The 23,763-nt window shown below is 42.9% G+C and overlaps 1 long non-coding RNA gene across 1 annotated transcript in view; it reads right to left on the reverse strand.

Moving 5' to 3' along the window:
• Positions 1 to 14: 14 nt before the first annotated feature.
• The window catches only part of LOC121931870, a 147,497-nt gene continuing 123,748 nt past the window's right edge, over positions 15 to 23,763 (reverse strand). Inside the window, exons 3-4 of the long non-coding RNA XR_006104221.1 lie at positions 2,448 to 2,533; positions 15 to 357 (exon numbers count right to left, since the gene is read on the reverse strand). This is a non-coding gene — a long non-coding RNA (uncharacterized LOC121931870). The remainder of the gene's footprint in view (positions 358 to 2,447; positions 2,534 to 23,763) is intronic.

The following is a 23,763-nucleotide window of genomic DNA, read 5'->3' on the forward strand; positions in this document are numbered from 1 at the left end:
CCCCCTTCATTTGTGTTAATTACCACTTATGATATGTGTTATAGGGTTGCTGCATTCTGGTTCTAACTCATCAGACAGTTCCTACCATTGCCCAGCTCCACACCCTATGCATACAGAATACCCATACAAATGAGGATGAAGTCATGAGGTACAATCCTGCCATTCAATCTGCCTGAATTTCAGCAATGCATGAGCAACTGGGGGGGAATACGACAGAGAGGCCAAGATACCTTGGTTTTAACATTACATCAGAAAGATAAAGCGCTAACATCTACAAACCACTCATGTTGTCACATTGTCGCGCTGAGATACACTGTTTACACATAAGCAGTCACTGGGGAGCCTTGAATTGGATTCCTGGGGAGAAGCCAAGCAAAAGTAAACTGAGCATAGTTATGAATAGCTTGAGAAGGACAAAAAGAACACAGCAGTTGGGCTATAGCAACTTAACTGCAGGTGGAAAGATTACCGTATATGCTCAACTATGAGTCGACTTCATGTGTAAGTCGAGGGTAGGTTTTGGGGCCAAAATTATGGATTTTTATATAACCCATCGATAAGTCGAGAGCAAAACTTAAGGGCGTGTAACAAAGGATGTAAAGGATGGAGCAAAGGAAAACAATGTCAAAGAACTTACAAAATTCCAACAGGCATAAATGTTTGTGCTCACCCTAAAGGCTGGATGGATGAGAGGGTAGAGAAAGGTCAGTGCTTCCAGGATAAATTAAATTCTTGCCTTTCGCCAGGGGATAGTTCCTTTTTTATAAGAGTTAAGGTACAGTACTTACATTGACCCATGGTTAAGTTGACTCAGGTTTTTTGAGTCAATTTTTGACTAAAATTTCTAGATTTATACATGAGTATATACAATAATTTTTCACATCCTGGTCATTATAATCCCTCCTAATTGCCTGTAAAGTCTAAAAAACAGAGAGTATGCATTAGAATGTGGCAGACTGAGATCCTTGGGTGGGTAATAGCCTCTGTTCCACATGGTAGCAATCTGCTCTGGATCTCAGTATTAACTTTGCCCAAATAGATCTAGCGCATTGGATTATTTCCTTAAATTTTGGAGTGAAATGTGAAGCCAGGGCTGAAATGGAATCAAATCCCTGCACCATATGTAATTCCACTCAGTGCCCTTTGGGAGGCTGTCATCTTTTCTGACCCAGTGCTCCAACTATGGAAAGGGCTTGGTGACAGTGTGTATGAAAGTGACCATGTAGAAAGAAACAGTACAGGATTTAGCAACAGCACAAAGTGCTATGATCAGTCATGAACATGAACATTCTGGACTAAGAAGCAGATGGCTGAGTTGCACAGAGGGGTGAAAGCGATGCTTACTTTATCAAGAGACATGCTAGAACTCAGAATTTTATGGAACCCATCATAAGGACTGTGATGATGAGCAAATTGATATACAAATTGTGAAATAACAACAATTTATATTAAATACATGATCTCATCCAGAGCTTGGAAAGTTTACTTTTTAGATGACCATTCATAGAATCCCTCCAGAGGATTCAAAAAGCTGTATTCCACTTTTCTAAGGTCTTTCCATCTCTCTCTCTCTCTCTCTCTCTCTCTCTCACACACACACACACACACACACCCCGACACACACCTGATTTTTGGTTTTCAGCACTCCTGTAAACCAGGGGAAGAAATCCAGATATATATTGGTGAACTGCAACTCCCAGCATTCCTCATCATCGGCTATGACTGCTGGGACCTTCAGTTAAACTACCCAGCTGGTAGGCCACAGAATTCCCATCCTTGCTCTAAGGTTAGCAGCCAACAATGATCCAGGGATAATATCAGGGGACAGTATTGATGGTGGAGTCCAGGAACTGTTGTTCCAAAAAGTAATTTTTTAAGCTATGTTCCTTAACAGAATCTAGATAGCAGCCTTTTGTGTTATAAAAGACAAAAGGAAATTGGGAAAGCTGTACAAGCTAAATTACAGGATCAAGGTCTACATGTCCTGTTCAGGCAAATGTTGTAAGCCACAAGAGGCTATCTGCAACCACAGTCATGTGATGGTGCTCTGTGACTGACCTGATGCGTAAGATTTAACAACACATTTTGGGGAGATAGAGCAGATTGCCCTTCTGTGTGCAGTCAAAGCAAAAAAGAACAGCAGCTCCGTTAATCAACTAAAAACCCAAAGAATACTTCTACACTTAACCTAATTGTCTTCTTTCCATCGGGATGGGACTGCCAGCTATTTTATTGCTTTTTTGGAGGGGGGAGGGGTATCAAGTGTAATTGAAGAGGGTGGAGTGAGCTCAGTTTTGACTGTCATGATTGTATTGCTGCTCGGGGGTGTTGAATGCTGGGAAGGATATTTTCGTGTATTTGCTGGCTCTTAGATTGCCTTGGCAACATGAACAATGAATTCAAATCAGGAACCCAACTCTGTGCAAACAAGAACTAGAAGTACTTACTTGCTTGGGGATGGGGTCATGGAAGGAGACCAGCAAAAAAATCCATCAAGAGACCTCTAACTCATAACTGGATCTACATGTATTTCCTATGTAGAGACAGATGGACAGACATTCACAATAAGAAATTCAAATGCAGATTCACATGTGTAGTTTCTCACATCAGATACTTTGCATCTTCACTCAAAGCAGTGTGCAGGGTATCCATTTTACACAGAAGTGGTGAAAGTGAATCAGAGAGATATTTCTTTCTCTTCCTCTCATAACACTAATATCCAGGACCAACCAATCAAGAGGAAAATTGTAAGCCTGAGGGCAGGGAAATGTAATGACAGTAATTCATAAGCTGTTCTGGGAGCACTTTTGGCTGAAGGGCAGGATAGAAATACTCTGTATTAGCAAATAAATAAATTAAAAATTAAAAAATACCACTCCACTCTATTCCCCCAAATCTTACATTTGTGACAACTAAATGGAAAGCAACTGAGCGAATCTCACACTCACAGATATATCTTTTGAGAATGCCTTGAACAAGCAATATTTCTCTCACACACCATACATCATGTTCATACTAGGTGTGCAAATCTTTGACTGTTTTGTCCTTGTTTGAGATGATGAATAATTAAAGTAGTTTCTCCCTCACTGCAGCAGAAAATAAATATTCCTCCACAATATTTTCACCATATTCAAATGTCCAGAAATGTTGTTTTGCAGAGAAAATTAGGGGTGGCGTACCAAAAAACAAAACAAACAAAAAATCTTCTGTTTTCTGCACAGAAAACACATTTTGTGTGCAACCCCCCTACACCCATTTTTATGTCTACAAAATAATTTCTTCAACAAAAATTCAGGACATTGGATAAGAGGAGAAAATTGTGCAAAAAAAAAAATTCACTGTAATATTCTTTCTGACGAAGATTCTTGACATACAAAATTATTTTTCCACCTCAGAATTAATAATGAAATATGCCTTGGTTTTTTGAAAAGTTATATTCATTATCTCTTGACTTCTTCCCTGCCCCTTTTGTATAAGCTGAACACAGGAATGTTCTTCTAATCCCTCAAAGGAACTGGCTTCGAGAGATTTTTTACAAACATGGGGACTTTTTATAGATTTTATGAAAGACTCTTAAAGAGAAGTATCTACTTATGGGTTTGAAGTACATATGGATGAACAAGCATTTTATAAAAATTTTTAGGAAGTAATGTAGATTAATAAAGGTAATGAAGCATAATGTCTAGTCATGTCTAGTCCCAGGTATATGAATATACAGTTTATAGGTATATATAGTAAAGCAATCATACATTGTTCATACCAAAAGGAAAATGTGAGGGGTATTTAGGAATGTAAAAGAAAGTCTGAGAAAAGGGGGAAGTCTGTTTTAAAGAGGGAAACAAAAGGGGTGTTGTAAATAAGTATGTCTGTATGTCTCTTGTTGTTAGCTACCTTCGAGTCGTTCCTGACTCATGGTCACCCTGTGGATAAGACAACTCCAAGACCCCCCCCCCCCCCCGCTCTGCTTAAATCCTGTAAATTCAGGCCCATAGCCTCCCTGATTGAGTCTATCCATCTGGCATTCAGTCTTTCTCTCTTTCTATTTGCTTCCACCTTTCTTAGCATTGTTGTCTTTTCTAACGAGTCTTTCCTTCTCCTGGTGTGTTCAGATTAGTCATTTACTCATCCTGGCTTCCAGGGAGAGTTTGGACCCATTTGTTTGTCTTTTGGGCCATCCACAAGATCCTCAGTACTCTTCTCCAGCACTACCTCTCAAATTAGCTGATTCCCTTTCTGTCTGCCTTCTTCACTGTCCAGCCCTCACATCTGTAGATGATGATAGAGAATACAATAGCTTGGACATGCCTAATTTTATTTTTTTAGGATCTTGTCTATACTTTCATACCTGCACTTCTCAGTTCTAGCCTTCTTCTGATTTCTCCTCTCTGGTCAGTGTTTGATCCCAGGTATGGGAATTCTTTGATTATTTCTATTTTATTGTTATCAAGAATTAATTTATCTCTGTGGCCATTATTGTTGTTTTATTGATATTCAGCTTTAACTCTACCTTAACACTTTCTTCTTTGATTTTCTTTAAAAATTGTTCCAGGTTTTTATTGTTTTCTGCTAGTAGTATGGTGTTTCTTCCTCTAGTCTACACTCCTCCTGCCTCTGAGTCTACCACTCCATCTGATTGTTTTGTCTGTTTGCACAGGTTTGTATTTGTTGTGTACACAGTGTTTATCTGTAGATTTGACAGCTTTTTAAAGTTTTTTGTCCTGATTATGTATTGGAAAATTTTATTATTATTATTATTATTATTATTATTATTATTATTATTATTATTATTATTATTATTATTATTAATAATAATAATAATATAAAGGAACTAGTTTCTTTTTCAACCTGTCCTTTTTCCCTTTTGTGTCATGTCTTTTCAGAATGGATTGTAAACCTGAAGAGGCAAGGATTGTCTTGTGTGTTAGACTAAGAAACGTGTGTGTGCCTGTGCAGCCCCACCAGGATAACTGCTAGGCAATCAAGAAGATGGAGCCCACAAGGAAAGTGGCAGCCATCAACCTCACTTGACTCCCTCTGCAGGCTGCAAACAGGCCCCTCATAAATCTGGGGAGTTTCCAACCTGAATGTGATGAACTTTAGTAATTTAAAAATTCTCATCAAAAATGAACTGAAACAAAATTCTTCACCCTTGAAGCAGAGAGTACTGTACACAAATATACATCCATGCAGTCTGTACATCTGTGTATTTCTTCCTTTCAGGACTTGTATTCTTGCCTTCTGTGTTATCATTCCTTTTCCTGAACATGTTCCATGCCAGGTTCAAATGCAGCTTCCTGCCATGTAGCTTGTCCAGAGGGGCATCCCCAATTGTCATGCCAGAAAGATCTGTCAAGTCCAATGTATGCCAGAACAGGAATGCCTCAGACTAATTCACACACAAACTCTTGATATTGACTCTCATAGGAAAGAAGGAACATGCCAGCTCAACCCTACATCCTCTTTTATTAGGCAGATGGTACCACAGCGGGTCTTTCAAGATCTGCAAATATTAAGCTGGCTTCTGTGAGTGACAGGTCTTTTCCCAAGATGCCCAGCATGGATGAGTAAAGAGAAACTCTGAGCCATCCTAGAAGTGACTTCAGAGAGACTTAACAAGAACACTAAATGTAGATGAGTGACCTTTGATATCACTGCTGTGTTACACAAGCAGTCTAGTTAAATACAGAGTTTAAAAGGAGATTTTTAATGACTCTTCCAAAGAGCATTTAAATGCTGGGTGATGATTCTTATAGTGCAAAAATAATGTAAATTACTTCTCAGCTGTTCAGATAGAGAGCATATTCTATACACAGAATTTTCTGTATTCTGACTGCAATGTTTTATTTGTATTCCTCTATATTTTTATTGCTACAGCTATTGGCTTTCCCATAATTAGTCTTGAACTTTAATCCGCTGTATTTGCAGTAGTGATTTGAAATAAAAACTCTTGAGTTAATTAACTTGCAAATAAAGGCGTTGATAAACAAAAATAGTTGTGAGAAAGCTCCCATGAACATACAATGAAAGGTCAAATGAGATGGGAGAATCATTTTTGGCTCCCTCACAGAACAGCAAAAGTAATGATTTTCACTGGAAATAAATAATCTGTATTAAGTGATTTTAAGAAACTGACCCAAAATGTTGACCTGCGATTTAAACTGTTTTTATGCCAGAATAAAACAATGTTATGAAACAAACTTTGAAATGAAATTTCACACATTCAAATTCTGAAATGTGAAAATCAGTTCACACTGTTAAGGGAGACGTATCCTCCAGATAGTGTTTGACTGCTAATTCTAGCATTCTTAATGATTAGTTATGCTTGCTTGAGTTAATAATAATAATAATAATAATAATAATAATAATAATTTATTTAGTTACACCCCACTGTTCAGCCAAGGCTATCAGAGTGGCTTGTAGTTTCTGGGACTTGTACTTCAACAACATCTAGAAAGCTGCTGATCTAAAACTCTCACTGATTACATTTTAAATTGATAACAGTAAGTTTCAATTTGCTTAACTCCCCATTTCTGCATCATGCTTTTCTCAAAATTTTGGGGAAGTACTGCAGCTCAGGGGTTGAGGGCAGCTTTGCATGGAGAAACTGCAAAGTTGGTATTTTCTATTAAAAGAATCACATAGCAATTGATAAGAAAGATAACCTCTGTCTTCCTGGCATCCTGGAAAGCTCCTTGTCAATTAATATAGCCCAGGAATGGGAAATATGTCACTCATAGGCTAAGTGCAGCCCAGTAAGAGCTTACGCTGCAACCCCTAATGTTACTTCTATATGGAGAATCATACCCCCAGAAATCTCCATTGGAGAAGAGTCTCAATTTCTGTTTTTGATATAATGAGCCAGCACAATTCACTGAGGAGAGAAAAAATGTGAGGTGCAGCCTCCAGCCCCTTTGCAGCTGCCTACTTATGATGTAGACTATACTGGACCAAACAAACAAATAGTATGGGGTAGTTTTCAGTGTTCCAGTAAGCCAGTTATTTAAGAGGCTTGTCATAGGCTCTCAGCCTCAGGAGAAGGAAATAGCAAACTCCAAAGAAACTTGCCAAGAAAACCTCATGATATGTTCACCTTAGGGTTGCCATAAATCAGAAACGACTTGAAGGCACACAACATGAACACACATCCAGGAGTTATTCAAACTGTGAAAATAATACAGAATGAATCTGGGTTGAATCTCCATTGTTCACACGCATCCCAAATGTACCCAATTAAGTTGGGGGGGGGGCAAAAAACACTTAATTTGGGATAATCAATATCAAGCTTTCCTGCCAAGTTTTTAAAAAGATTTGCATTGTTGGTAATGTTACTAAACGATGTGAATAGATCTGAATAGACCTGGCATAAAACACTGCATGCTTTGAACATGTTCCAAATGCATTTGCATCATCAACTCCATCTTTGTACAAATGCTTGCATATGTGAGCAACCGAACTTGCAGAAATGCAAATCAATGAAGTTTCATAGTGTGAACAACAAACCTTAAACGTGTGAGTGAGAAAAAAACAACGCCTGAATTACCCCACCCCCAAGTTATTTAAGGGGCTTCCACAAATCTGCCTCAGTGGCCTTCCTCTGAGATCCCCTCTTTCTGAAGGCAGGTGAGCAGTGACTGGAAACAGAGCCTATGTAGTAATGACTTGTCATAAAGAACTACTAGAGCATAAGGAAACATTCAATTATACCTATTGGCCTTCCCTGGTGGTGTTCTAGTTGTACTGAGGAAAGCATTCAGCTATGGGTTACTCCACTTGCAGTCCAATGTAGCACAGTTCACATTCTGCTCCATGGGCAGTACACTAGACATACCTGAAAGGAAACTACCCACCCCTAAGAGAACCAACCCTACTCTTCTATATGCATACAGCACAGGGAGTGTCAGCTGTCTAATAGTAAGTATGCAGATGCTGGAGAGTGTCAGCCTTCACGTTTTTTCCCCAACATGCACGGAAGTAAAGGCTAGAAAAGCCTTTCCATTCTCGATTAGGCTTCTTGGCCGCTTGTCATCCCGTGACTCCTAAGTCTCCATCTGCTCAATTATGAATACCAGAAGAAGGGAAAACAAACATTTAAGGCCTAATCTAATCAGTCCTCCTCTCGCTAATTAACACCTCCGAGAGCACACAGAGGCTTCCGGAGGTATTGGTGAGGACGGTAATGACCCCCAACCTGTGTGCACATATGTTGCAAGAGGTGGAGGGGGAAACTGTCCCAATACAAACCCTACCACCGAGAAGGCCAAAGGATGGAGACAGATTTATTTGCTATTTATTTTGCTTGACTTTATTTTATTTTATTTTATTTTTATTTTTTCTCTTCCCCATTTTACTTTCTCAAGTTTTCTCGAGGCTTTTGTTGCTTCCTTCTCAAGGCTAAAAGAATGGAATTGAGGAGAAATGTGTCTCTGCTTGGCAGGAACCCTACCCCCCTCCATCTATTCCATGAAGGGGATGGGTACTGGCAGTGATCCCACACTGAAACACACGCTAATGTGTTGCCTCCTGAGCATTCTGGTGTCATAATGAAGGGCTCCGTTCAGGACACATAGGACATTAATTAGGGGTCTTCAAAGGCAGCATTCTGCAGTGCGCCTTCATAAAGAGAGGTCTGTGGAGTGGGCGGGTGGGGGAGAGGAAGACAAAAGGGAGGGTTCTCTGTTCAACGGAGGAGTTTTGGCTCCTGTCCCCATCATAGCTGTGAAGGTTCTTTCTTTCTCTTCCTTTTCCCCCCTTGCCACCCTGGGTCTCCCATAGCAACTTCAGCATGGTATCAAACAAATCACAGGCATCTGGTGATACTCTGGCAGGTCCTCCCCTCCCTCCACCAGCTCAGCAAGTAAGGCAGGGATGAGTAGGAGGCATCTCATGCCAGGAAGTGAATAGAGAAGGCCTGTTTGTGCTTGTAGGGACAACAGAAGGACAACAGAAAATGTGGAAAAGGATGTGGCAAGATTACCTGGGGGGGGGGGGGGGGGGGGAGTTCTGTTGAGGAGCTGAAGAAGGATACTTAATTGCAAGGATCCGAGAATGGGAAAAGGAGCAGGGTTTTACTCTCACCTCCCAAAGGCTAGGCTGGGGGATTGAACCTCTCTTGAAATGATCAGGAACCATGGAGCAGGAGCACCAAGATTCCAGTGCCATTGAGCTCCCTAAGGAACTACCAGTCAGAAGCGCCTTGGGTATATTGTCATCTTTCCAGTCATTTAATTAAATCTTATATATTCCTCTTTCCTTGATATATTAATGTTATGCTTTGAACAATTTTATAATGTTTCATTTATGATTTTGTCATGGTCTTCATGGTAGCCTGTTAACTGCTTTCAGCTGACAGTATTATTCATATTAGTATCAGTATTATTCAATGTATTCTGTCTTTTTACCTCTTTGTAAAAATATGCATGCAAGTCCACAAAATTTATAATGTTCTGCATGCCAGTCTTGAGCCCCCCATCTTAAAAATAATTCCAGGGTCCCTGGTGAAATCAAAGATGTCTTAGGGGCTCCCCCTCCCACAAAAAGTGATTTGGAGAAACTACAGCTCTAGAAACCCCCAGCCAATGTGGCTGATATTCAGGGAACTGTAGTCTAATAAAGACCATTTTTCCATGTTCTGGGAGGAAATGAAGAACATCTAATCCATGTAGCCCCTGTTCAACATTGGATCTGAAATGTAAGTGCAATTACAGCTGCTCTGTGAGGTTTGGTTACAAAAATGAATTATTAACCTAGTTGTTATGGAATACTACTCTGTTCATCCTTGGATATAATAATCCTAGAAAGGGATATATAAATCAACCTAACCTGACTAGTTTAGATGTGTTTCTGTGGGCAGACCAGCAAACCTGTCTCTGGAAATTCTGCTGAGGTAAAGGAGAAAATATTCCCTCCCTCCTATGCACTCATAATTCCACATACAGAAGTTGACTTGATAGGTTAAGATACAAGATAGGTTAATGGGCACAAGACAGGCTGTATGTCACATACAGCTCTGTCCCGCAACACCCTGTCATCACTCTGTGCCCATTCCCCATCTTGAACTTGAGGCAGCTGCCTCACTCTACCTCAGGGGTGGGCAATATTCAAGGCCTCCAAGGCTTCCTAACCCCAGCTCCACATACAAAGAGGGGTGTCGTTGTTTTTCTAAAAATGCTCTGCTTTTGGGAGTGTGATGGTATTTTAAAAAATGGAATAGGGAGGTGAAACAGATGGTCCACCCCTTTAATGTCCTATGAAAGGGCAATGTGCCCCCCCCCCAATAAACAAAAAATTCTGGCAGATACCCACAAATACACTGCCCAAAGATAATGCTGGTAATAAGAGGTAATTTCCAATATGGCTCAAAAGCCATACAGTCTGCAGCATTACATGGGGTGCATTTACACTCAGGATAAGTGACCCACTTTAGTCCTAGTAACAGCCAATTTGCAAAGGAACCAGAGGTACCAATCACTAAACTCTGAATTGTGTGACCACATCACAGGTGAGATGATTCCCCAGTGGACTGAAACAGATCAACATGGTCTTCTGAGTATGAATAGGAGTGGAAATATTCAAAAACATTCAAAAATGGACAAAACCCAGGTTTCTCAAGTGTCAGGAAACCCTCTCTGAGTAGACTAGACAAGCAAGAATCTTCTCATCACAAAAAAGAGCGGCCGCCCGCATCCCCGGGCAGGAAGCTTTGCCACCGGGGACTGCTGGGAGCTCCGCTCGCCCCAGCATGCCTTGCAGGGGCGAGCTTCCTTCCAATTGGCCGGCTGGCACTATGCAGAGAGGTCCTCTGCCTCTGCCGCCTCTATGGGAGGCTGGAGGACCTCTTGGTGGCTTCCGGTCCTCCAGAGAGGCCCATTGGCTGGGGCCGCTCCAGAGGAAAAGCCAACTGCCTTTCAGCAGCCGGGGCTAGGCCTATTTATAGGCCGCGCACGTGGGCCCCAGCGCCATTGTTTGCTCAGCTCTGCTGGTGTGCAGAGCCGAACCTTTGGAGGCCGGTGCTCAGGGCTTTGGCCTCTCCCCTCCACATTTGTCCTGCGCATCCTCGGCACTCGGGGGACCTGCGCTCTCTGCGCTCCCCACCCCATCTGGGACCATGGGATCTTGCAGCCGCCATTTTGGGGCCCTGCTTGCTCAGCTCTGCTCGTGTGCAGAGTCGAATCTTGGGAGGCTGGTGCTCTGGGCCTCGGCCCTCCTCCCCTCTGGCACACATGCTCTCAGCGCTCTGGGAACCCGCACTTGTTGCCCCCTCAGTGGCCACCATTCTGGGGGGCTGGTAGGACCAGTAGCTCCAGCGATTGCCATGGACTCCAGGCTGGTGCCTACCCCTCCCCCCTTTTTTTCTAAGCCTGGATATCTCAGCAGGGTTCCCTGGTCAGGAACATTCGGGACAGTTTGTTTTGCCTACTCAGTGGACACCCTGCCTTCCAGTTTTCTCTTTTGGTTACTGGCTCCTGCTGGTTTTTCACTCACTCTCTCCCTATCTGATTTCTCCGCATTGTGAAGTGCTCCTAAGACATTTACGCTGGTTTCACCATGCCTCCTAAGCCTCCACCTCCCTTGTCCTTCTCCCGCCCATCCACCAGGGGCCAGGCCGGCCTTCCACGCAGATCTTGGACCAACCTAGCTCCAGGGCCTAGGGCCTCTTCTTCAGCAAGAGCCTCTCATGTTTCAAGCACTCCAGCTCCTACATCCCCGGCTGCTCGCCTTCAGCTTTGCAGTCGGCTCCTTCTTTGTTGTCTCCAGCAGCGGCGGCTGATCTGTCGTGCTCGGTCGTCAACTTGATCCAAAAGGCAACATCTTCCTGCCAGCCGCCTGCCCAGGTCAGCTCTCTCGTGGCGGCCACCGCTCAGCCTGGAAATCCGTCATCTTCCAGCAGTTCCAGCAGCAGTAGCTCGAGCTCTTCCTCCTTGTCCTCATCGGATGACGACAACCTTGGTGATGGTGCTACCTCTGCCAAACGACACAAGAGTCACAGGAAGAGGAATAAGGCCAAAAAAGGGCGTCGGAGAGCTTGCTCTGAGCGGGCCGCCCAGCTGGCCGTCCCAGGTGGCGTTCACCCTGCGGTTCCTGCGGGAGGGATGGTTTCTGGGTTGGCCACGCTTTAGTGCCAAACGCCTTCAGGGCATTTGGGTGGACCCCCAGGCATCAGATTTTCCCATTTGTGCCCCTGGCGAGCGCCTTCTTGGCTCTCACCTTTCAAAAAAGGTCCACAAGCTCATCCTGAGGGGGTGCTATGTAGATGTTTTTTCCCTCCTCCAGCCTAAGGGTCAAGAAGCGGTTGCTGTCACATCCACGAAAAAAGCTTCCAAGCAGCCTAAGCCGCCTGCAATTGAACATACTTTTTCCAAGTGGCTCAAAGGCTTCACCATCTTGAGGGCGGTTGTGTCCATGGCTTTTCCTGAGCATGCTTGGCACCTGGACAGCCCCATGCTCAATGTCCTTCATGCCAAGTCCTTTGCAGGCGAGGTGGCAGCCATAGCCTATGATGCAGCCTTTAGACAACATGCATCTCAAAATTCCAGGGAGCGGTGGGACCTGCTCCATAACGAGATTTGGCTGCTTGAAGTGGGCACCCAAGCCAAGTTTAAGGGCACTCAACGAGGGTCTACCAAGAAAGACACTCGCCGTTTTACTTGTTGGGACTATAATGCGGGCAAATGTTTACACTAACAATGCAAATATGAGCATAGCTGTGATGTTTGCAGGGGCTCTCATCCTAAATTATCCTGCTCCCACCCCCTGTCGCCGTCCCAGTCCTTTCACCCCGGGCACCCTGCCCAAGTAGCTGCCGGCAGAAAAGAAGGCCCCTCCTCCTCTGATGCCGGGGGTTCAGGGGGCCAAAAATAAGCTTGCTGCATTGTCATCTCCAGCTTTCCCACTGGCCCATTTCCCCATTCGCATTGCTGCCCTCCTCCCCCTCCTCTCAGCTTACCCCCTTCGGGAAGCTGCTGCCTTCCTAGCAGAGAGCTTTTCCACTGGCTTCCGCATCCCGGTTGCAGCTCCTCTCCCGCCTTCTAACTCTCGCAACCTTAAATCTGCCAGAGACAGGCCTGACATTCTCCACGCTAAGATCTCCAAAGAGATTGATGCAGGCCGCATGGAAGGTCCCTTCAGCGTCCCACCTTTCCCCAAGCTCCACATGTCCCCTCTGGGGGTGGTCCCCAAAAAGGACCCAGGCGAGTTTCGGCTAATTCAACACCTCCCATTCTCCTGGGGCCTCGGTGAATGATGCCATTCCTGCCGAGTTTTGCTCCGTCCAATATGCGTCCTTCGACTACACAGTCTGCCTGGTGAGAGCTTTCAGCATTGGTGCCCTTATGGCCAAGTGCGACATACAGTCTGCTTTTTGCCTGCTGCCATTTCATCCCAATGATTTTCATCTCCTGGGATTTAAGTTTGAGGGACAGTGGTTTTTCGACAAGGCCTTGCCCATGGGCTGCTCCATCAGCTGTGTGGCCTTTGAGAAGTTCAGCTCCTTCCTAGAGTGGGAGGTTAAGCATAGGGCCGTCTCTCCTCTCATCACCCACTACCTTGATGATTTTTTGTTTGTCGATAGGGCCTCTTCCAATGGTTGCGCTAGGCTGCTCTCCATATTTTCTGACCTTACCATTGAGATTGGCGTTCCCCTGGCTTCTGAAAAGACAGAAGGGCCGACCACTTCACTCACCTACCTTGGCATTAGATTAGATTCGGTGTTTGGCTTATCCTGCTTGCCTCAGGATAAGTTGGATGCGCTGCGGTCCTTGCTCCATGATACCATCCAGGCTCACAAAGCCACCATGAAACAGGTCCAATCTCTCTTAGGTCACCTCAATTTCGCCTGTAAAGTGGTAACGCCCAGCCGGGCTTTCTGTGCCAGACTGGCCAGGTTCTTGCCAGGCCTCTGGCAGCCCCACCATCACATTTGCCTTACACGAGCTATTAAAGAGAACCTCGGTGTATGGACAGAATTTCTCAGGGACTTTAATGGGGTTGCCATTTGGCAACAACCTTGGCAACTGGGTGACAGTCTTCAGGTTCACGTGGACGCTGCAGGCAGCATCGGTTTTGGTGTTTATTTCGTCGGCCACTGGTGCGCCCAGAGGTGGCCCGCCACTTGGGCAGCAGGTGACATTTTGAGGGATCTTACATTCCTTGAGCTCTTCCCAATTGTTGCAGCCGTTCACATTTGGCAACTCGATTTTTCAAATAAGAGGGTCTGCTTTTGGTGTGACAACCAAATGGTTGTCAACGTAGTTAATAGACAGTCTTCTAAATCCGAAAAGATTATGTTTCTTGTGCGACGATTTGTGCTGTGTTGTTTACATAATAACATTTCTTTTACAGCTTGTTTTTTACCAGGTTTACAAAATAATGTCGCAGATGCGTTTTCTCGCTTTCAGGAGTCCAGGTTTCACCAGTTGGCACCCGAGGCCGACCCACAGCCCACCCCCTTCCCCAAATCACTGTGGGAGGTTGGCTGCCATAAGTGATTCAAGGAATCATGGCGTCTCTTGCTCCGTCTATGCTAAAGACTTACAAGCGCGACATTTCTAAGCTTCGGGAATTCTTTGAGGCCTCTGGCCTACAACCTCGCTGGCCTATTGACTCCAATACGGTTCTCCAATTCTTAGTTTGGTTGAAGCATGCTAATATTGCCCCCCTAACCATGGCCATTCATTTGGCTGGCATTTCATTTTTCTCCAAAACTGGGGGGTTTATTGATCCATGCTCCTCCTTCCTCATTCGGAAGGCACTTGAAGGTTGGAAAAGAATGTACATAGTTGCCAAAGATTCTAGACGCCCGATTTGTTTTCAACTATTGTCAAAAAACTGTGACCAACTCCCATTCGTTTGTTCCTTCGATTATGAGCAATGTTTGTTTTTTGCTGCCTTTATCATTGCCTTTTTGGGTGCCTTTAGGTTGAGTGAAGTGGTCTCTTCCTCTAAGAACGATTTGTCTCTCAGGACGTTGCAGGCTGCTGATTTGTTATTTGCTAAATGTGCTGTCACATTAACCATTCGCAGGTCCAAGTGCGACCAGCTGGGCTGTGGCAAGACCATTGTGCTTAGGCGGTTGAGGGGCTCCAATATATGCCCAGTCCGGGCCCTTCGTAGATTCTGGGCCCAGCACCCTACACTGAAGGGCTACCTGTTTGTTCATCTGGATGGAGCCCCATTGACGCGATACCAATTTGTGTCGGTGCTGAGATTGGTTGTCCGGCGTTTGGGACTTCCTCCTGCAGACTTTGGGGGACATTCCTTCTGGATCAGGGCTGCCACAGCGACATCTCAGGCTGGTCTCATGACCGACTCCATTAAGAGACTTGGCAGATGGAAGTCACAGGCCTTCGCCAGCTACGTGCGGCCACACTTGGACTCTTGCCTTGGACACTAGTTCTTTTGGTTAGGGTTGGCGTAGGCATTCCTTGGGTACGGCCTTTGTGGCATAGCATAGGCCATGGATCTGGCGGGTGTGGTACCAGTGATATGGAGCACTGGTACAGGAGTCTTTTGGGACCCGGGGAGGCACTAAGGGCCTGCGTTGTGGTCATTGCGGGGACCACAACCCAGGAGCGCCTTCTGGTGACTAGGGGCTTAGAGAACATGCAAGTGGCTGGTGGCTTGGCTGCAATAGGCATTCCTTAGACCCTAGGTCATCCCAATGCCTGGTGGTCACCAGGCAAGCGGATTATTGAACAACCGGGGGGTTGTTCGATATATTTGGGCCACCCCTGCCTATGTTTCTGTTTGCTAAATAAAGTTGAGGCCTTTCTTCCAGCTTTGCCTCCTGTATTCTTTCGCAGCGGCCTCCCAGGCAAAAAATTGCTGTTTTCTGCTGCATGGAGAACAGAACTTCTCCATTTAAAAAAATCTATTTTCTATGCAGGCCAATAAATTTTATTTTATGTGCAGAAAATCCCAAAGGAATGTTTCTGCATAGAATAGTTCCTAAATGGCAAGTCTTCACAAACTACAATTTTCAGTGACTTCGTAACAGCAAGGAGGAAAAAGGGTAAAATTATTAATTGCTTGCAAGAACAAAATTTCCAAAAAAAAAAAAGGGGGGGGGATGTCCCTACGTATGACCAAGCCTTAGTTTCTACAGAGTATAAAAACCAGCAGCATAGACAGAAGGTTCTTGCCGTTAAGTCCCTAAAGACTTTTTATCACTTTGTTCTTCCTCCAAGGTGCAAGTCCTTGCTTTTGGAGCACTCATTTAGAAAAAGAACACTGTGTACATAGTGTGCCAAAGTGTGATTAAACCTCCCTCATCACCCAGCCTGAAGCCCAGTAAACCTGGTTATGGCTTTCCATCATAATATTGCAGTTACACACAAAATCTCTGACTGAAAGCCCAACTTAAGTATTTTGGCAATGAGAGTTGTTCAAGGGAGAGAAAGAATAATTCATCTCCAGTCATTGGTGGGTAAAGCCAGGAGATTGTTTAGAGTTAATTTGTTCTTTGTCTCCTTCCCTCTTTGTCCCTCTAATGCTCTCTCTCTCTCTCTCACACACACACACACACACACACACACACACACACACACAAAACCATACACATGGACATATACTTGCAAGGAAATCAGATAGTCCTAAAGAAGATTTACTTTCTTGTTTAAAACTCAGCTCCTCATTCTGGCTTTCTCAAACTGATCTCTCCTCTGTGGGCCTTCTGCATGCATCTAGCGAGTCTGCAAACCATAGGGCACAACAGTTTGTGTGTGTGTCTTCATGTGCGTGCACATGCGTTTTAAAATTTATTTGCAGCATGTAGTTATTGCTGGATCTTTTGACGTTTTAAAAAAATAAACCAGAACAAGTTGAACAGCAAACCACTCCAGAGGTAAAATCTATTAACAAGAATAAAAGGTAAATTAGTGTGTAATTTAACAAGAATAAAAGGTAAATTAGTGTGTAAAGCTCTAGTTGGGAGAGCTACAAAAACAACAATGCAGATGAAACTGTAATAATTTTTTTAAAATGTATTCCTACAAAAGAAGATGTGCCCTATCCAGTGAAAAACAGACTTGAAAAAGAATCCAGAGGTGCTTCGCCATCATCTTCTTGCATCAAGTAAGGCCTAATAAATGTTGGATGGCAGCTCTCACAGTCTATGGCTGATTAGGATTGATGGGAGATGGATTCTGACAACATTTGAAGGACCAGATGTTATTCAGATCCAGACTGTCTTATGGTCAAAATCTCAAGAGGAGGTAGCAGGCCTGTTCCTTCATCTTAGTTTCTGGAAACCCACCAGGTGCCCTGCCAAGAGAAAACCACTCACATGCTGTTGTTGTGTGCTTCCACATCATTTCTGGTTTATGGTGACCCCAAATCAAACCTGTTACAGGGTTTTCTGGGACTGAGAGTTTGTGACTTGCTCAATGTCACCCAGTGAGTTTCTATGACTGAGTGAGGAATCCAACCCTGATCTCCAAAGTTGTAATCCAGTGCTCAAACCACTACATCATGCTGACTCTCCACATACATATGCTGAATATATTTAGCCATTAGAAGGAGAAATGTTGAGGCTTAAGATCATACAGAATTCACCAATATCTGAAGGTCTCTCACACAGAAAATAGAGCAGGCTCATTTTCATTACTTCACAGGGCAGAACCAAAAATCATGAGTCAGAACTTCAGAGTAATTCACTTGATTAGTGACCCAGCATGGTGTAGTCATTTGAGCATTGAAGTATGACTCTGGAGACCAGGATTCAAATCCTGGCTTGGCCATGAAAATCCACGGCATGACTTTCAGCAAGTCACACACTCTCAGCTTCAGAGGATGGCAATGGCAAACCTCCTCTGAAGAAACTTAACAAGAAAACCCCATGATACGTTTGCCTTAGAGTCACCATAAGTTGGAAACAAAGTGAAGGCACACAACAACAATGTACAATACTTCAAAAAGTAGAAGTTGTTCAACACAGAGGCAAAATTGTATTCAAAAGTGGTGTGTTGTCCTTTACTTGAGGTATCTGAACAAGAAGATGGACAGCCATCTGTCAAGCAGTGGTGGTGAACCTATGGCACGAGTGCCAGAGGTGGCACTCAGAGCCCTCTCTGTGGGCACACATGCCATCACCCCAGCACAGAGTTTGCCAGAGTTTGTAACTAGAAAGCCAGAAGGATGTGGCACTTTGTGATAAATAAGTGTGTTTTGGGTTGCAGTTTGGGCACTCGGCCTCTAAAACATTCACCATCACTGGAATAGAGAGTAGATCAGATGATTTCCAAGATCTACTCCAAATTTAAAATTCTATGGCTAACATGAAATGCCTTAGTTTATATTATTGGAACACATAGCTTCTTGAAATCTAGAATTTAGTGCAACTAGTTTAACGTTGCTGGCATTCATGTATTAACTTAGACAATCCTTCTGCCACCCTGACTGATCTGGGAGGAGAGGGGAAATTATGCAAAGACTGAGGTGAATGAAATCTTCTCCACAATTTTTACCTTCTTAAATAACCACCTGGCTTGCCTTCCACACAGAGGTTTGTTTGAAGTTATGCTATCATATCATGGCCCTTTGTACTAACATGCATTAAGTAGTTTGTCACAGAAGAAGCAACAGATATCATATGCTTCTTTTTAAGTTCTCTAGCTGGATGGTGTTGAAAGATTTCAGAGTAGGCAAAAGACAGTAAATGTCAAATAACACATGCTCAAGGATGAATTTTCAGTGGTGTGAAAAGTTTGTGACTCTTCTGGGATTTACAGACATTTTCTTTGATACCCGCTGGCTTGCACATACACCAGTAAATAATGAGTGTTTGGAAGGGCTCAGCCAAAGGATAAAAAATGGGCAGAAAGGTCCACAGGACTCCAGAAAAAAGAGGCTGCCACTTAAATAATGCATTTGTTTTGCTGAGGGAAAAGCCATGAAAGTAAAGTTGTAAAGTGACACAACCTACCATCATAAAGTGACATATCTTCCAGGAATAATATATATATATATATATATATATATATATATATATATATATTCCTTTCATGTGGAATGTGTCTCTGTGGAACAAGATGAGGATTTTGCTGTGTCCCAAGGCATGATGAAATATTTATTAGAGCCTACTATGGGTCATTCACAGGAATAAATTCATGTCACAAGAGTGTTTGTGCCATAGTAGTTACTGGGCAGTAGGGCAATATTAAAACATGTCTGCTTTGCTTTCAGTATCATTAGCAGTTTTCAAGCACAGGTCCATTCCAGTGTCACTATCGTTTTGCAAACACTATTATTTGAAATCCACATAAGACTGTGTGCATATGTACACATACAAAAATTTATATACATTTTTGCAGGAATCTTTGCAAGCAAACAACCCTAATACAACTCTTTTTATGCACTATTTTATGCTAACATGTGCATATTTCCTTAAATTTTCCCTTAAATTCAATTTTTGGTGCAAATTATGTTACTTGCAAACCTATAATGCAAAACTCAAAGTAATACGAAAGCACACCATTCCAACATTTCACAGATGAAAACTGAGACACATGTGACTAAGAAACATCACAGTCTGGTCAAGGTAGCAAAATTTATTATTGAGGAAGAACAGCTAGATGCTGCAGCAGTTTGCTTTTGCTTGCATCTACAGGAATGGTAAGATTCTGCTCTCTCCACCCCATCACTGGGGCCCTGTACAGACGGGGACTTTGTGCCAGCCTGTGGACAGAGTCAGGATGCAGCATCCTGATGCTGGACTCCCTGACTCCACTCCCAGGGTGTCATGATGCTGCGCACCACTCCAGATGGCATGCGCATCATGGCGCAACTCCGCTGCATCATCTGGATGCAGCACTGGAGTTGCACCATGATGCTGCATGCCGTCTGGAGTGGCGCGTGGCATAATGACATGACAAAGGGGCTCCATATAGCTGTGACATAGGGGCACCATATAGCTGTGCTGCTGTGGCTATGGCGCCCTTTGGAGGGCTGGTCAAAAATAAGGAGGGGAAGTAGGAGAAAAAAATGAGAAATAACTATATATACTATATATCACTAAGTATGATGTTTATGAATAAAGGAATGCTATAAAAATTCTAAACACACACACACACATATATAATAGAACGATTCTAAGCGACATGAAATGATGATGAAATAGGAGAATAACAAATGCAAATAAAGAGTTCAACCAAAAAACACCTTGCAAAGATATCAGGAGCTGAGATGACCAATTCTTCTGTTTACTCAAGTGACTTCATGACAGTCAATACAGGGGGAATATCCCAGTAATTTTAATTCAATAAGAAGCCCGGCAATGCTGGCAGTGTCCCTGAGGACCAAGATAAGTCACCTTGCGAAGATTACACTGTGATGGTACTTCCAAACTGTTGGTAATCAAGGTAGCCCTTTGGAAGGCGTAAAAAGGAGCTGCTTTTTGTGGCTCCTTTTTGTACCCTCCAAAGGCCGGATTGGGGCCGTGGTGTGAGGTTGCCACAGCCTTGATCCAGCAAGGAAAGGGACAGTCTGTATAGCCCTGAGTAACCAGAATGCAAATTGCTTTTGCATTTTGAATTCACCTACACCAACTGAAGTAAACTGACAGCAAAAGAGGAAATTGGGGGGAGGAGAAAGAAACTGGGACAATTTAAAAGCAGCTGAAAAAGTGGGACAATGGAGGATTCAGCAGGGCTGTCATTGGCAAATTGGGACAGTTTGCAGGTAAACAGAAGCTAAAGAACAATTGCAACTGCAAAATGGCTCAGAAAGTACAAATTAGGGTGTTCCTTCCAGGATGGACTAAGCTCTTATCTTTCACTGCTCTGCTCAGAGAATAGGGAGATTCCCTTTTTAATAAGAGTTAAGGTATGGTACTTACAGAGAACCAGCATGGAGCAGTGGTTTGAGTGTTGGATTAGGACTCTGGGCACCAGGGCTTCATTCCCAGCTAAGACATAAAACCCACTGGATGACCTTGGGCAAGCAACATTCTCTCAACCTTTCAGGAAGGCAATGACAAGCCTCCTCTGAACAAATCTTGCCAAGAAAACCCCACAATAAGTCTGCAGCAGGGTAGCCATAAGTCAGAAATGACTTGAAGGCACACAACAACAACAACTTACATTGACCCATGAATAAAACAATTCAGGTTTTTGTGTTGTTGCTTTTTTACTATAATTTCTAGACTTATACATGATTATATACGGTAAATAGTTGCAAATAATTATTTTCTTTTGCCAGTAACAAAACTGTAACTACATTTCATCACAACAGTAATTAAAAAGGGATAACATCACTGCTTGTGATATACAATGGGCCCTTGCTATCCACTGGGGTTTGGTTCTAGCATCCCCCATGGATAACAAAATCCATGAATGCTGAAGTCCCATTAAATACAATGGCATAGTCAAATGGTATTCCTTATATAAAATGGAAAAATTAAGGGTTGCTTTTTGGAATTTCTAATTTTTAAAAATATTTTCAAGCAGTGAATGATTGAATCTGTGGATAAAGAATCTGTGGACATGGTGAGCCGACAATAATTGCAATATTTTAGTTACTTTTATACTTAAAAGTGTTGCAGCCTCACTAAATGGTGGAGGAATATATAAATCAAAGGCTGGTGTGGCCTGTGCCTCATGATCTGTTGTGAGTGTTGAAAGAAAGATTAGATGGATGGGAGCAGAGTGTGTTTTGTGTAGCCAACAGCTTGTAGCATTCAAACATGTTTTAAAAGAGTTAAAAAGTAACTATATCATTTCCTTTTCAGCAACTACAAAGAGTTACTTGTTCAAACATAACTCTGCAGTAGTTTTTAATTTGTGGGGCCTTGGAACTATAACTGTGAATAAAAAAAATCTGCAATGCTCTGATTGGTTTAATTTTGCAAAACACTCTGGAAACAAATCTGATGATAGATAATATATAAATATAATACAAAGAGACAGAGAAAGAGAAAGGGAACAGTGTAATGTCAACTAAAGGTAAAGTCAACTAAACTCTGGAGACATTCCTTTCAGGGTGAGAGAACAGGGGATTCTGGGAAGTACAGTCCAGAACCAAGAACACTTTCAAACTCCGATTCTACTTGCTGCACAACCTGACAATTTCTGAATGTATCAGATTGTTCCAAAGCCTGGTGTACTGTAAATGCAAGGCCTGGGCACTCTGGATGCAGGACAGTAACTTGCAGCATCAGACTAGAGTATTTGATACTTCAGTTTGGCTACAAGCTTGAAGCTGCCCCTGCTATCCTCCTCAATTTCCATTTTAATATTCCAAAATTAAATTCTTTAGCTTTATTAAACAACCAGCATATTATCTTCACACTAAATCTCTCAGCTAATGAGCCTGAACTTGTCAGGGAGACCAGGGAACAGAAATCCCCTTATATTACCATGTCAGAAGGAGGATTATATTTGGAGCATTGCTTTCTCCACCCTCCTTTCCCACTGTGGCCTCTGTAAAAGTACAGATCTCCCTTTGGACAAGGAAAAAAAACACAAGTCAAACAGAATTTCTTTTACATTACTAATTCTTTGCCTCATATACTCTCTCAAGCTTTCTCATATTCCTGTTATTTGGATTCAAAAGCCTGGGGTGTTGAAAAGTAATTAATTGAAGGTACAGCAAATGCATAGTAACTAGAACCCTGCAGTCTACTAACCCAGTGCTTTTCAGGCTGATGTTAGGGGCCAGCAATTTTTTCACCAAGATGCCAAAACCAACATTAAATTTGTGTACATTGGGTACAATTGTTTGTTTCTTTTCTGGAGATTTGCCAGGGACCAGCAGCCAACGGTTCAAGGACTGACATCACCTTAAGCAGCAGTACAGAAACCAAAGCCAAGTAAAAAAACTGATACACAAGCACAGACACAAAGACACACACACCAACCAAACTAGACACAGAACTGTAGCACCAGGATCCTCTGAGTGTATGCCCAGCCCACAAGTTCATTCTCAGCACCACAGCAGAATGGACACTCACACCTGAAACATAACACATGGAAAGTTCTCTTATTTTCCCCTCCAACTTTATTGTTTCAGCAACTTAATTTAGGAGATAAATGAGTCTTTTTCATATCAGAGTTGTTTAACTGTGTCCTAGACAGGCGTGTCACTAGAGGGTGTGGGGAGCACAGGACAAACTAGGTGAAACCCTAAAGGTAGTGACGTCACTGTTTGCCAAATAAATGCCTTTTGGCAGAAACAGACTGTGGCATTCACTTGTGTCCATTTAAAACACTGGAGCTCAGTGGAAGAGATGGTGTGAGGGAGACAAGGCTCTATAGGACAAGAAAGGAGAGTACTCAATTTTTAAATAAATAAATAATAAAATTAGCCTTTAAAATGTTAAATTCAATCTATATTCCTTTTAAAAATTCTTTAAAAATATAATATTTTTCCAAATTTTTACTTTACCCACATGAAATTATGTATCTGTAAAATACATTTAGACTGTGCTTCTTATACTGTAATTTAAAGGTATAATTTAAATTTTGCTGGTTGTTCAGTGATCTATGGGAAATACGATTTATGAGTAACATTAGTACAAAAACATTACAAAGGTTTCTGTATGGTATGGTTTGGTAGGAGGTCAATGGGAGGGGGTAAAACCATGAGTGACTCCATGTGACACCAACTGTAGTGATGCTACTGGCTAGAATAGAGCAAATAGGTCTGAAAACTGATCAAGCCTGAGCTAAATTGAGGCTTTCATACTCTGACCACATCATGCGAAGGTAAGACTCACTAAGGCCCCATTCCCACTGGCTTATAAAGCGGTTCAAGATGTGGATTATGGGGCATCGT

This window comes from Sceloporus undulatus, chromosome 5 (genome assembly GCF_019175285.1).
Source record: "Sceloporus undulatus isolate JIND9_A2432 ecotype Alabama chromosome 5, SceUnd_v1.1, whole genome shotgun sequence".
Classification (NCBI taxonomy): domain Eukaryota; kingdom Metazoa; phylum Chordata; class Lepidosauria; order Squamata; family Phrynosomatidae; genus Sceloporus; species Sceloporus undulatus.